We start from the raw sequence: 13384 nt of genomic DNA on the forward strand, positions 1-13384 counted from the left end.
TCAAATAAAAAGTAAATTAAATATCTTGTGTCGCTCCTTCCTTCATTTACTCGCTGCTTCAGTCAGTCAAACCACCCAGTCCCATCCTCCATCTCTCCCCCTGTTTCCCAGTCTGTAGCTGGGATTTCTTCCCCGTTTCCATTTCTCACTCTGCTCCCACAACATGAAAGCCTGAGAGGGAAATTTAAACATTGAAAGGTGACAATGCTGCCTTTCCCTGGCTTTGGGAGTTTGCATTTTTTCCGCTTCAACTCCCTCACTTCCAGCTGACCCTTTCCCAAGAGTTGATGCTGAGATTTTCTTCCACACTGTCTCTCTGTGGCCAGGATTTTACCATCGCATTGTGCCTGTTTTCGGGCGCGATGCAGTCATAAAGTGGGGCATAAAGCGATCAGCGCGATTGGTGCTGGTTTTCACGACTGGCGCCATTTTACGACTGCCGGATTTCTAGCATGGTCAGGTTAATATATTCAGAATTATTTAAATAAGTAATTACATGTCATTAGCAAGCCCGGCGCTCAATCGTCCAGGCTCGCCTGCCTTTATGATGTCTCTGGGAAAGGTTCTCACCGGCGAAGAATTGGCATGCTCCCCATGAACAGGGAGCAGTCGACTTGGCCTCGCCAGTGGAACCGGAGGCCATTGAAGCCCCCCCAGGGAGACTGAGGGGTAGGGGGGCATCTTGGGCAGTGCCAGACTGGCAGTGTCACCCTGGCACCTGGGCAATGCCCACCAGGCAGTGCCATGGGTGGAGCTAATCGGGGAGGGGTCAGGAGTGCGACCAGCGGGGGAGGGGCCAGTGGGGGCAGGGCTAATGGGGGAGGGGGCCTGCTGCCTCTGCAGTGATTGTTGGGGGGAGGGCAGCAGGGCCACGATCAGTGGGGAGGGTGGTCTGTGATCGGGCTGGGGCTGCATCTGTGAGCTCCGGCATTTGCAAGGTAGGAGCTGTTTCAGGCTAGCAGGGGTCTGACAGCTCTCTCTGTATCTGTCAGACCCCCATGCTACTGCTAATGCGCATTTGCAGTATCAGAGGCCTGCACATGCGCACTACCTCCCTTTGCAGGCTTTCGGGTGCATTAAACCCCATCCACAGGCTCCTGCAGCGAGCAACAGGCTCGCTCTGAATTTTTCAGGCAGAGAGCGTATGGGGGGGGGGGGCCTAAAAACATGCCCAAAAGATGGATCTGGAACTCTCCCAGTTTCAAGTCCGCCAAGTACTTGGACAAAAAAATACCACCCAGTTTAATACTGACACATTCCTTCCTCACATCCTGTGGTGAACCATCGTTGGTTCACCACTGGGGTTGTTATTGTGTTACTGTTGGGCTAGGGTGTTGTTGTTATGGGGGTTGTACTATGTTGTTGGGATAGGGTGTTTACCTGTCCTAAGTGTTATCATGGCACACTCCAGTGGGGTCCCGCCTCCGGTGGCAGGGTATAAGACCCCCTGCTCCGGCAGGACCCCTTCAGTCTGAACGGGTGAATTTGTGTTAGTAGTTTCATTGTTAATGTATTAAAGCCTTCAGTTCTAAAGCCTTGTTTCCGGGTGCTCATTGAGGTGCATCAATTTAATACATTAACTGAGAATATGGAACAGATCCTAAAACCGGATCGTCTGACACTGGACCCACGTGCGGTCGGTGCAGCTAACACGTTCGAACATTGGTGGAAGTGCTTCGAGGACGACCTGGCAGCTTCGGTAGCTATCACTACAGACAGTGATAGACTCCAGGTCCTCCACGCAAGGGTAAGCGACACGATTTACCTAGCCATTCGTGCAGCTTCCACTTACCAGGGTGCCATCGAGCTCCTAAAGAATAGGTACATTACGCCACCCAACGAGATTCACGCTCGTTATCTCCTCGCTACACGACGTCGGCAGTCGGGCGAGACCATAGAAGACTACGCCAATGAACTCCTGCAGCTTGCCAGGGGTTGTGACTGTAAGGATGTCTCCGCCGAGCAGTACATGCAAGACCTCGCCCGAGACGCGTTCGTAGCAGGGGTAGGGTCCTCGTACATCAGACTTAAATTATTAGAAAAGGGGAAACTCAACTTGACCCAGGCAATGGGGATGGCCGTGAGGTTGGAGGCGGCGTCGAAGAGCTTGGCGCTGTACCCCGAGGACCACGTGCAGTCAACGTGGTTGGAGCAAGCTCTGCTCCCTCCTCGTCCCGCGAACCCGCGCTCCCAGATCGATTCGACGACGGCGGCAGCTCCAGGTGGCCAGCGATGCTATTTTTGCGGTGGGGCCAAGCATCCACGGCAACAGTGTCCGGCAAGAACGGCAATCTGCAGCCAGTGCGGTAAAAAAGGCCACTACGGCAAAGTCTGCAGGTCCAAACCTAAAAACGGCAGTGCAGCTTGTAACCCTCCAGAACGGAGACCATCTCTTTCGGCGCTGCAGTACCCACGAGGTCCGACCACGTGCGATCTCAGGACGGCGCCATCGTGGCAGACAGAGGAGGAGGAAGACCACCAGGAGTCGCTGCGCTTGGAGCCCTCGGCCACATGCGATTCATGGGGGCGGCCATCATGGTCCACGACGACTAGGAGCGACCAGCAGGGGTCCTCAGCATCCACATCGGCAGCATGCAGCAGCGACCAGCAGGGGTCCTCAGCATCCACATCGGCAGCATGCAGTGACGCCCAGGGGCCAACGGTGGCGTCGATCTCTCTGGATCAGACCAGGCATTACAGACTGGAACATTCCATGATGGAGGTAAAGGTTAGTGGCAGAACTGTGAATTGTCTGTTTGACAGTGGGAGCACCGAAAGTTTCATACACCCTGAAACTGCTAAAAGGTGTGGACTCCGGGTTCTCCCTGCCAAACAGACAATTTCCATGGCATCACAGTCCCGGTCTGTACCGATCCAAGGACGATGTATGGTAACTCTTGAGGTACAGGGCACAGTTTACGAGCAATACAGGCTCCTTGTGCTACCTCACCTTTGCGCGCCAATTCTCCTCGGACTAAACTTTATGGTCCACATGAAGAGTGTGATCCTACAGTACGGTGGGCCACTCCCTTCACTGGCAGTAGGGAACCAGCCGCAGCCTCCAAATTGCCCAAAGCGCCCCGCGTGCAATCTATCCACCCTGAAGATCACGACACCATCCCTTTTTAAAAATCTGGTACCTGGCTGCAAGCCCATCGCTACTAAAAGTAGGCGTTACAGCGCTGAGGACCGGATCTTTATTAGATCTGAGGTTCAGCGGCTCCTCAAGGAAGGGATCATACAGGCCAGTGCTAGTCCGTGGAGAGCGCAGGTCGTGGTAGTCAAAAGCGGGAACAAACCTCGGATGGTCATCGACTATAGTCAGACCATTAATAGATACACGCAGCTGGATGCGTATCCTCTCCCGCGCATTTCTGATATGGTCAATCAGATTGCGCAGTACCGAGTGTTTTCTACCATAGACCTTAAGTCCGCCTACCATCAACTCCCCATCCGCCCAGAGGACCGACAATATACGGCTTTTGAGGCGGATGGTCGTCTATACCAATTCCTCAGGGTTCCATTTGGTGTCACCAATGGGGTCTCGGTCTTCCAGCGTGCTATGGACCGAATGGTGGACCAGAACGGGTTGCGGGCTACCTTCCCGTACCTGGATAACGTCACCATCTGCGGCCATGACCAGCAGGACCACGACACGAATCTCCAACACTTTCTACGCACTGCATCTCGCCTGAATCTGACCTATAACAGGGAGAAGTGCGTATTCCGTACGCATAGGTTAGCCATCCTCGGATACGTGGTGGAAAACGGGGTCATTGGCCCTGATCCAGACCGTATGCGCCCACTCACTGAACTTCCCTTGCCCGCTAGCACGAAAGCACTGAGGAGATGCCTCGGGTTCTTTTCGTATTATGCACAGTGGGTCCCCAACTACGCGGACAAAGCTCGTCCGCTCATTAAGTCCACGACCTTCCCACTTACGCCGGAGGCCCAATTGGCCTTCAAGGTTTTGAAAAGCGACATCTCGAAAGCCACGATGCACGCGGTGGATGAATCCATCCCTTTCCAGGTGGAGAGTGATGCATCGGACTTCGCCCTAGCCGCCACACTAAACCAGGCAGGCAGGCCCGTCGCGTTTTTTTCCCGCACCCTTCAAGGCCCAGAGATTCGGCACTCAGCGGTGGAAAAGGAGGCTCAGGCCATTGTGGAGGCAGTCAGACACTGGCGCCATTACCTGGCAGGTAAGCGGTTCACCCTGATCACGGATCAACGATCCGTGGCGTTTATGTTCAGTAACACGCAGAGGGGCAAGATCAAGAACGATAAGATCTTGCGGTGGAGAATTGAGCTCTCCACCTATAATTACGATATTATGTATCGTCCAGGGAAGCTCAATGAGCCCTCGGATGCCCTCTCGCGCGGAACATGCGCCATCATGCAGGAGGACCGCTTGAAGGCTCTCCACAATGATCTGTTTCATCCTGGAGTCACCAGACTCTACCACTTCATAAAAGCCCGCAACCTACCCTACTCGGTGGAGGAGGTCAGGTCAGTTACTAGAAGTTGTCGGATTTGCGCAGAATGCAAACCACACTTTTATCGACCAGACCGGGCACATTTGGTCAAGGCCACTCGCCCTTTTGAGAGGCTGAGTGTAGATTTTAAGGGCCCCCTTCCCTCAACGGATCGGAATGTCTATTTTCTTAACATAATAGACGAATTTTCCCGGTTTCCGTTTGTTTTCCCCTGTGCGGACACGTCGACTGCCACCGTCATCAAGGCATTCAGTGAGCTTTTTACCCTGTTCGGGTACCCCTGCTATATTCATAGCGACAGGGGCTCGTCGTTCATGAGCAACGACTTGAGGCAATTCCTGCTCTCATTCGGAATTGCCTCTAGTAGAACCACGAGCTACAACCCTAGGGGTAACGGACAGGTGGAAAGGGAGAATGCTACAGTCTGGAAGGCTGTCCTACTGGCACTGAAATCCAAGGGCCTTCCAGTCTCCCGGTGGCAGGAGGTCCTTCCAACTGCGCTCCATTCTATCCGCTCCCTCCTGTGTACGGCAACCAATGCTACTCCCCACGAGAGGATGTTCTCATTCCCTCGGAAGTCGTCCTCGGGGACCTCATTGCCAGCCTGGTTGACGTACCCAGGACCCGTCCTTCTGCGGCGCCATGTGAGGGCTCGCAAGTCCGACCCCTTGGTCGAACCGGTCCAACTCCTCCACGCCAACCCTCAGTATGCCTATGTGGCATATCCTGACGGGCGAGAGGACACTGTCTCCATTAGAGACCTGGCGCCCGCAGGGGACGTAGCAACTCCTGTCGCTCCTATTCCCCCAGTCACAGATCCACTACTCCTCATTACTTCCCCAGACGTGGCGCGGTCAGCACCGGGACCAGTGCATAACACTTTTACTCCCATGTACAGCTTGCCTGAGACTCGGAGATCGGCGCCACCATCATCACCACCACCACCACCACCAAACGTTCCAGGATCCCCTACACCATCGCCTCATCAGGGCCGGCCGGCCCGGGAGTCTTTGAGGGGACAGCCAGATGTTGCTTTGAGAGAGCCACCGCAAGCACCTGCTCCGGTTTCGCAACCGGTGTTGAGAAGATCGCAGCGTCGGTGTGGTCCTCCAGACCGTCTGGACTTGTGAATCCTGTTATTTTTTTTGTCATTGTCTGTTTTCATCCACCCCGCCACCTTTGGTTCCTAAAGGAGGGGTGAATGTGGTGAACCATCGTTGGTTCACCACTGGGGTTGTTATTGTGTTACTGTTGGGCTAGGGTGTTGTTGTTATGGGGGTTGTACTATGTTGTTGGGATAGGGTGTTTACCTGTCCTAAGTGTTATCATGGCACACTCCAGTGGGGTCCCGCCTCCGGTGGCAGGGTATAAGACCCCCTGCTCCGGCAGGACCCCTTCAGTCTGAACGGGTGAATTTGTGTTAGTAGTTTCATTGTTAATGTATTAAAGCCTTCAGTTCTAAAGCCTTGTTTCCGGGTGCTCATTGAGGTGCATCACATCCTAAAGGATCAATCCCAGGATCTGCCCCTTCCCCTCTCTGCTCCTCTCACACCCATTCCCTACTTTCCCTTCATTTCACTTCTGACAATCTGTAGAACATCACCCATCTCCACCCCCACTGAGCTCACACCCAGTGGCTTATCCCTGCCGTTATCATCTCCAGACTTGATAACTCCAACCCTTTCCTCATTGAGTTCCCTTGTTACCTTCAAACTGATAGGATCATACTGGCAGGCAGAGCAGAGGTGTTCAAAGCTGTTCCCTGATCATTATCTCTGTTCAATGTTTCTGAAATGTTTGACTCATATTGTTTGATATTTTTCTGATATTCTTCAGGGAAATGTGTGCATCCGGCAACAGCTCCATCCTAGCCCTTTCTCATCACTTCCACTGTCATTTGTATTAAAAAACAGGTTAATATTGTGTTCTGAAAATGAGAACATTCCTCAGGTATTCAGCTCTGCACATCAGGAGTAACGACAAATGCACAAATTAGCTCTCTTCGAGGATACGGTGAGTTTGGAAATCTTGGTTTTAAAGAAACAAAATCACTCGTTTACTGCAATGCTGGGTGTAAAACACTCGGCTGATCCATTAACGCCTGTTTTGTGACCGGTGATCACTGAACATTCAATAGCCCAGAGTGTTCATTGTAGTGCCAATTTCAGCCAGAAGATGGTGATGTCGAGCTGTAGAAAGATCAGTAAAGTTTAACAGTGCAGCCTCACTTCCTGCTGCTGGCTACCTGGTACTGGCAGCAATCCCAAAAACACAAAATGCTGAAACACTCGGCTGATCAGACAATTCAGCAGCACCTTTCTTCACAACTGAAGGAAAATTGGATCAGAAACAAAGATGTAACAAGGGCTGCATCTTAGTGTGGGCCGTGTGCTCCATTCTCACTCTGAGAGGGCAAGGGGTTTAAAGAAACAAACATGGTGACCCAGCGCATGCTGGCATTTTCCTTCATTTGACTCACTCCTTGTTCCATCTCCAAATGTAAATCCTCAGCAATTCTGAATAACATCACAATTTCTTCACTCATACCAATGTGTGGGAAATTACCTTGAAAGATTTCCAATGGCCTTGTTGATCTGTGCTGGTATTTGTGATGTGGAAATGCTGGCTTTGGACTGGGGTAAACACAGTAAGGAGTCTAACAACACCAGGTTAAAGTCCAACAGGTTTATTTGGTAGCAGACGCCACTAGCTTTCGGAGCACTGCTCCTTCGTCAGATGGAGTGGAAATCTGCTCTCAAACAGAGTACAGAGACACAAAATCAACTTGATTTTGTGTCTCTGTGCTCTGTTTGAGAGCAGATTTCCACTCCATCTGACGAAGGAGCAGTGCTCCGAAAGCTAGTGGCATTTGCTACCAAATAAACCTGTTGGACTTTAACCTGGTATTTGCCCAGTGGGATGGAGGATTTGGATCTGATTCCAGAGCCAATGGCCATATTAAACCTTTGCAGTGACGGGAAAGTGATCCACAGTCAGGTTAATTTCTGGCAAAGGCCTCTTCCACTCTTTTTTCTGTCAATACCAAAGACAGCAAGATCAGTGACATCCTTAATTCCTTTGCAGAAACTGTAACAGATCTATTCATTATTTTACCTGGTAAGGATGTGACTGAAAAAATGAGAAACCACATGAATTTATTTGTCAGTCGTGAAGAGGAATCAAATCTTAGCAATAGATAGGAAGAATGATGCTGAGTTTGCACAGTTGTCCCAGTGCATGTTGAAGAAATCTTCGAAATCAGCATTTGGCAGGTTGAAGAGCTCTCAATTGTTCAATCCCAAACCACCAGAAAGAGTTGGGAGGGAAAGGCAGCAATTGGGAAGGAAATTGGGGTTAAAGTAGATGCGGGTAATGAACAAAGTTCAGAAAGTCAAAGGAAATCAAACCAAATTCTTCGTTCCACTGGAACTGTAAGAATTTTAAGAAGGTGAAGATGACTTTTCAGGGTGATACCTGGCAAAAACTCTCCAACCTAGAAAAGGAGAAACAAGGGTAAATGTCTACAAATGAGTATCTCAACAAGCTGGAGGAGAACCAGAATGAACTTCACAATGAAAAATGCAGGAAAGATATAGCAACTGGTATGAAATCTTTTATTCCAGCCCTGACAGGTCAGGGAACAAGGGGAAACATTTCCTGCAATGGATGAAATTCAGATTGGATTTCAATTCCTGAGAAACACTCTCCGTTCTATGAGAAGAATACAAACCCTGTGTGAGAAATCTCACACAGGGTGTCAGGAAGTGTCAGCAGACCAGAGAAAAATCACCACAGCAACTAGGAAACAGCTGTGAAGGATTGGATGGACAAATAAGCATCAGCTTCCTTGGATTGGAGCATTTCATGCGAGAAATTGGATTATGAAATATTGATGAAGCAGAAAAATCAGAACTATGAGGAAGAATGCATTGTACAACAGCTCCCCCACGCTACTGCTGATCTGATGTTGGATGGATTCCCTCTGGAACTTATCAATGGAGATGTTTCAACATTTCTTTATGATGGGTCACTGCTGTACTGAAGGAAATGGAACCCAAGATTGGCAGAGAGACCCATGTATTTGTACTGATGGTGCTGGAAAATGATCATTTATAATCTTTTTTTAAAAACATGTTTCATATATTCTAACCCTTCCCCTGTCTTGGCAGTGATCAGGCCCCACTCCCACAGCCGGAGGAAAGAAAGGTTCCGTCTCCATCACAATACAATGGAAACCATAAATAAACAGCCTGAAAAACAGGCTATAAACGGGGGTTCAAATAATTGGATTCTGCCAAGAGTTTAAACCTCAAGCTAATCGATTGGCACAGACCATGAACACGACCCATTCAGAACATCAAACACATTCTCATCCAGAATCTGTGCCGTTTATTCTAAGGACATGCCTGCCCACACTCGCCTTTTCAAAAATATATTATTTCACGGGATGTGTGTGTCGCTGGCCAGCCCCTGCATTTATCATCCATCCCTAATTTCCCTTGAGAAGGTGGTGGGTGAGCCGCCATCTTGAATCAGCTGCAGTGCCCGTGTGGTGTAGGTACACCCACAATGCTTTTAGGGAGAGAGTTCTGGGATTTTGACCACAGCAACAGTGCGTTGGGGAGAGTTATAGAACAAAGAGATATAGGGGTACCGGTTCATAGCTCCTTGAAAGTGGAGTCGCAGGTGGACGGAGTGGTGAAGAAGGCATTCAGCATGCTTGGTTTCATTGGTCAGAACATTGAATACTTATTGAAGTTGTACAAGACATCGATAAGGCCACACTGGGAATACTGTGTACAGTTCTGGTCACCTTATTATAGAAAGGATATTATTAAACTAGAAAGAGTGCAGAAAAGATTTACTGGGATGCTACCGGAACTTGATGCTTTGAGTTATAAGGAGAGGCTGGATAGACTGGGATTTTTTTCTCTGGAGCGTAGGAGGCTTAGGGGTGATCTTATAGAGATCTATAAAATAATGAGAGACATAGATCAGCTAGATAGTCAATATCTTTTCCCAAAGGTAGGGAAATCTAAAATTAGAGGGCATAGGTTTAAGGTGAGAGGGGAGAGATACAAAAGGGTCCAAAGGGGCAATTTTTTCACACAGAGAGTGGTGAGTGTCTAGAATGAGCTGCCAGAGGTAGTAATAGAGACGGGTACAATTTTGTCTTTTAAAAAGCATTTAGATAGTTACACGGGCAAGATGGGTATAGAGGGATATTGGCCAAACGCAGGTAATTGGAACTAGCTTAGAGGTTAACAAAAGGGACGGCATGGACAAGTTTGGCCAAAGGGCCTGTTTCCATGCTGTAAACCTCTATGACATGAAGGGTTGATATACCACTGGTTAGAAATATAGCTATCATAATTGTGTCTAGAAGATAATAGATGAATAGAATGAAATATATGCTGGTGACATTATTAAGTAGAGTTTGCACGTTCGCCCTATGTCTGCGTGGATTTTCTCCGGGTGCTTTCGTTTCCTCCCAGTCCAGAAATGCGCAGGTTAGGGGTTTTAGTCATGCTATAATGCTCCTTAGTGTCCAAAGATGTGCAGGTTAGGTGGATTGGCCATGGTAAATTGCCCTTTAGTGTCTCAGGATGTGTAAATTAGGTGAATTAACCATTATAAATGAGTGGGGTTATGGAAAGGTGGGGACCTGTGTGAGATGCTCTTTCGGAATGGCTTCTTTCTGCACTGTCGGGGTTTTATGGATTCTATGGTTCAGTGTTGAATGCAATTAAAAATTTCAAATTGAACTACAAAAGCTTTATTACTATAAATATAGAGGTCTGGTAAAGTGTTTGCATAAAGCCTGCAGTTTTACAGGTGGAAAAACTGAAGAGGTGAGTCCTTTAATAACAGTGTTAGGGTCCTGGATTCAAACCCCACGGTGTACTGTGTAGCCAGACTAGACCCTAACAGTTTTTCTATTTTGGCATAAATGTGAGCAATTCTGCAGGAGTAATTCAACTGACAAATTAGGGATGTTTTATCAAAACAAGCTTAATTCACAACGCAGTTTAAACTCTTAACAAAATGAAGCAGCTTAACTTTTAACATTTGAACATTAGTAAAAAAAGAAAGGAGACAATTCTAATTTATAACTTATCACTATTTCAGTTCCAAGTAAGTAATATTCCTCTTCGATTTAAAGGTCACTTCAAATACAGTTAGCAAACTCAGGTAAATTTATAAATTGTCTTAGAGACTTGAAGCTTTCAGAAAGTTTTTGATTTTCAGAGCAGCTTGCAGACTTCTGTCTTTAAGCAACCCCAGCTAGAAACTGAAAACTGTTTCTCTGCTACAAACCTAACTTCTCCCATTAACCATATTATCACATGACAATGTCAGTCAACCTAATCAAATTTCCAGGGGATTCTTCATTTATAAACAAAAATCCATTGGCTCTGTCCTAAATAAACAGTATATGGCTAAAATGAGTAATTATTCTGCTCTCTCAGCATCTTACCACCCTTCCAGACATACTGACTGTCTGCAGAAAAAAACGGAATGTTAAAACATTCCCCTTAAACATAAAAGAAATATACGGCAACTACTATTATCACATAGCATTGTAGAGTATAGGGATATGATGAATGGAGATGGTTATATTCCAGAAAACCAGTTGGTGAAGGATAGAACTGGACCAAATTTTCACACACTTTTGTATTAATTCATAGAGTTAACTTTACAACACAACATGTATCTCCAACCCAACAGCCACAGTTTCAGCCTGTGTCGATTTATATAGATATGCAAATGGATCTTGAGTTAATGGGCACTACCAATATAGAGTTAAGCATAATTAATTTGCAATTAACAAAGGCAACTGTCTCTGCTTCATTCAGTGGCAAAACTTGTAAATCACAGGAAAGTGCACTTTAATGCTAGGTATCACATTGTGCACAGTCAAACATGCAAGATGATCATTCCCATTATTTCACAATTCTTTTGAACTGTTTTGAGATCAGTTTTTCATTAAGGTGTCACCTTTCAGGTGGAGTTATTTACAGGGTGGTTAGATGTGGATAATTTGGTCACTTTTTCTTTATATGGCCCATGTTGGTTTAGTTTATGTTTGTGTCTCTCGGACTAGAAAATACGCCAGATTGTGGGAGTCCCATTCTTAACCAATGTCAGCAATATATGAATTATACCTTCACTCACTTCTGAGTGATACAAAAAAGAGAGGTACAAATATCACTTGTTTTCCACTATTGCTCAAGATAAATTTATACAATAGCTGTTATTCAGAATGACTTACTCTTACCTTCTGTATGCATTGCTGAGTAATTAGACTTCCAAAATATTCATAAGGTCACATTGCTTGTTTTTGTGGTACCTTCTCAGATTACATAACAGCATAAAGTGACCAGCCAGATGATATGACCAGCCATTACCTCAGTGAGAAAAGCTTGAGTTTTATTTCAAATTCTTCAAAAAATGTTTCTTTGTTCCTTCTTGGGATGTGGGCAATGCAGCCGGGCCAGCGTTTATTGCCCATAAACGGAGGACATTTAACAGTTAACCGCATTGCTGTGGGTCTAGAGTCACAGGTAGGCCAGACCAGGTAAGGAGGGCAGATATACCTCCAGGAAGGACATTGGGAAATAAGATGGGTTTTTTTACAAAAATCACTTAATTCCAGATTTTTATTAAAATCAAATTTCACCGTCAGCCACGGTGGGATTCAAACCCGGGTCCCCGGAGCATAACCCTGGATCTCTGGATTACTAATCTAGTGATAATAGACACCTTCCCATGTTGCTGAAGCAGTATTTCTTACTTATTCTGGATTGCTCTTTGTGGTGGTAAACCTCCTTCTTAAACCTCTGCAATCCATCTTATGTAGGTACATCTGCAGTGCATTTAGGATGTGGGTTCCAGTGACAATGAAGGAATGAAGGGGAACTCGCAGCTTGTGTTGTTCCTATGCATCTGTTGCCCTGTCTGTCGGGGTGATAGAGGTTACATGTTAGGAAGAAGGCTTGGAAAATTGCTGCAGTTGCAACTTGTATATTTTTTAAAAATCATTAATCCGATGTGGATGTCGCTGTCTTAGCCAGCATTTATGGCACATCCCTAGTTGCCCTTAAGAAGGTACATGATATACACTGCTGCCACTGTGTGCCAGTGATGGTGGAAGTGAATTTTTAAGGTGGTGGATGGTGTGCCAATCGAGCGGGCCACTTTATCCTGGGATGGTGTTGAGCTTCTTGAATGTTACTGGAGCTGCACTGATTCAGGCAAGTGGAGAGTATTCCATCACACTCTTGACTGGTAGATGGTGGACAGGCTTTGGGGAGTCAGCAGGTGTTACTCATCACAGGATTCCCAGTCTCTGACCTACTCTTGTAGCCACAATATTTATATGGTTGGTCTAGTTCAGTTTCTGGTTAATGGTAACCCCCAGGATGTTGATAGTGGGAGATTCAGTGATGGTAATGGTCATGTCAAGGGGAGATGATTAGTTTCTCTCTTGCTGGAGATGGTCTTTGCCTGATATGTGTGGCATGTATGTTACTTACACTTGTCAGCGCAACCTTGAATCTTGTCCAGGTCTTGGTTCATATGGATATAGACTGCTTCAGCATCTGATGAGTCATGAATGGCGCTGTGATCAATCTCCACTTCTAACTTTGTGATGGCCAAAAGGTAATGAAGGAGCTGAATATCTCTTCTGAATATCACTTCGTTCATCAACGCAACTAGTCAATTAACTTAGATTTGCATAGTGTGGCCACATTCCTGATTTCCAGACCTGCCTGTTTTATCCCAGACTGGCACAACGAAGCTGGGAATGCAAACTGGTTTTATCGTGCCTGATATTGAAATACAGTAATAAAGTTGTGTTGTTTGGTGGACATTGAAAATAAATT

Source organism: Mustelus asterias, chromosome 8 (genome assembly GCF_964213995.1).
Source record: "Mustelus asterias chromosome 8, sMusAst1.hap1.1, whole genome shotgun sequence".
NCBI lineage: Eukaryota > Metazoa > Chordata > Chondrichthyes > Carcharhiniformes > Triakidae > Mustelus > Mustelus asterias.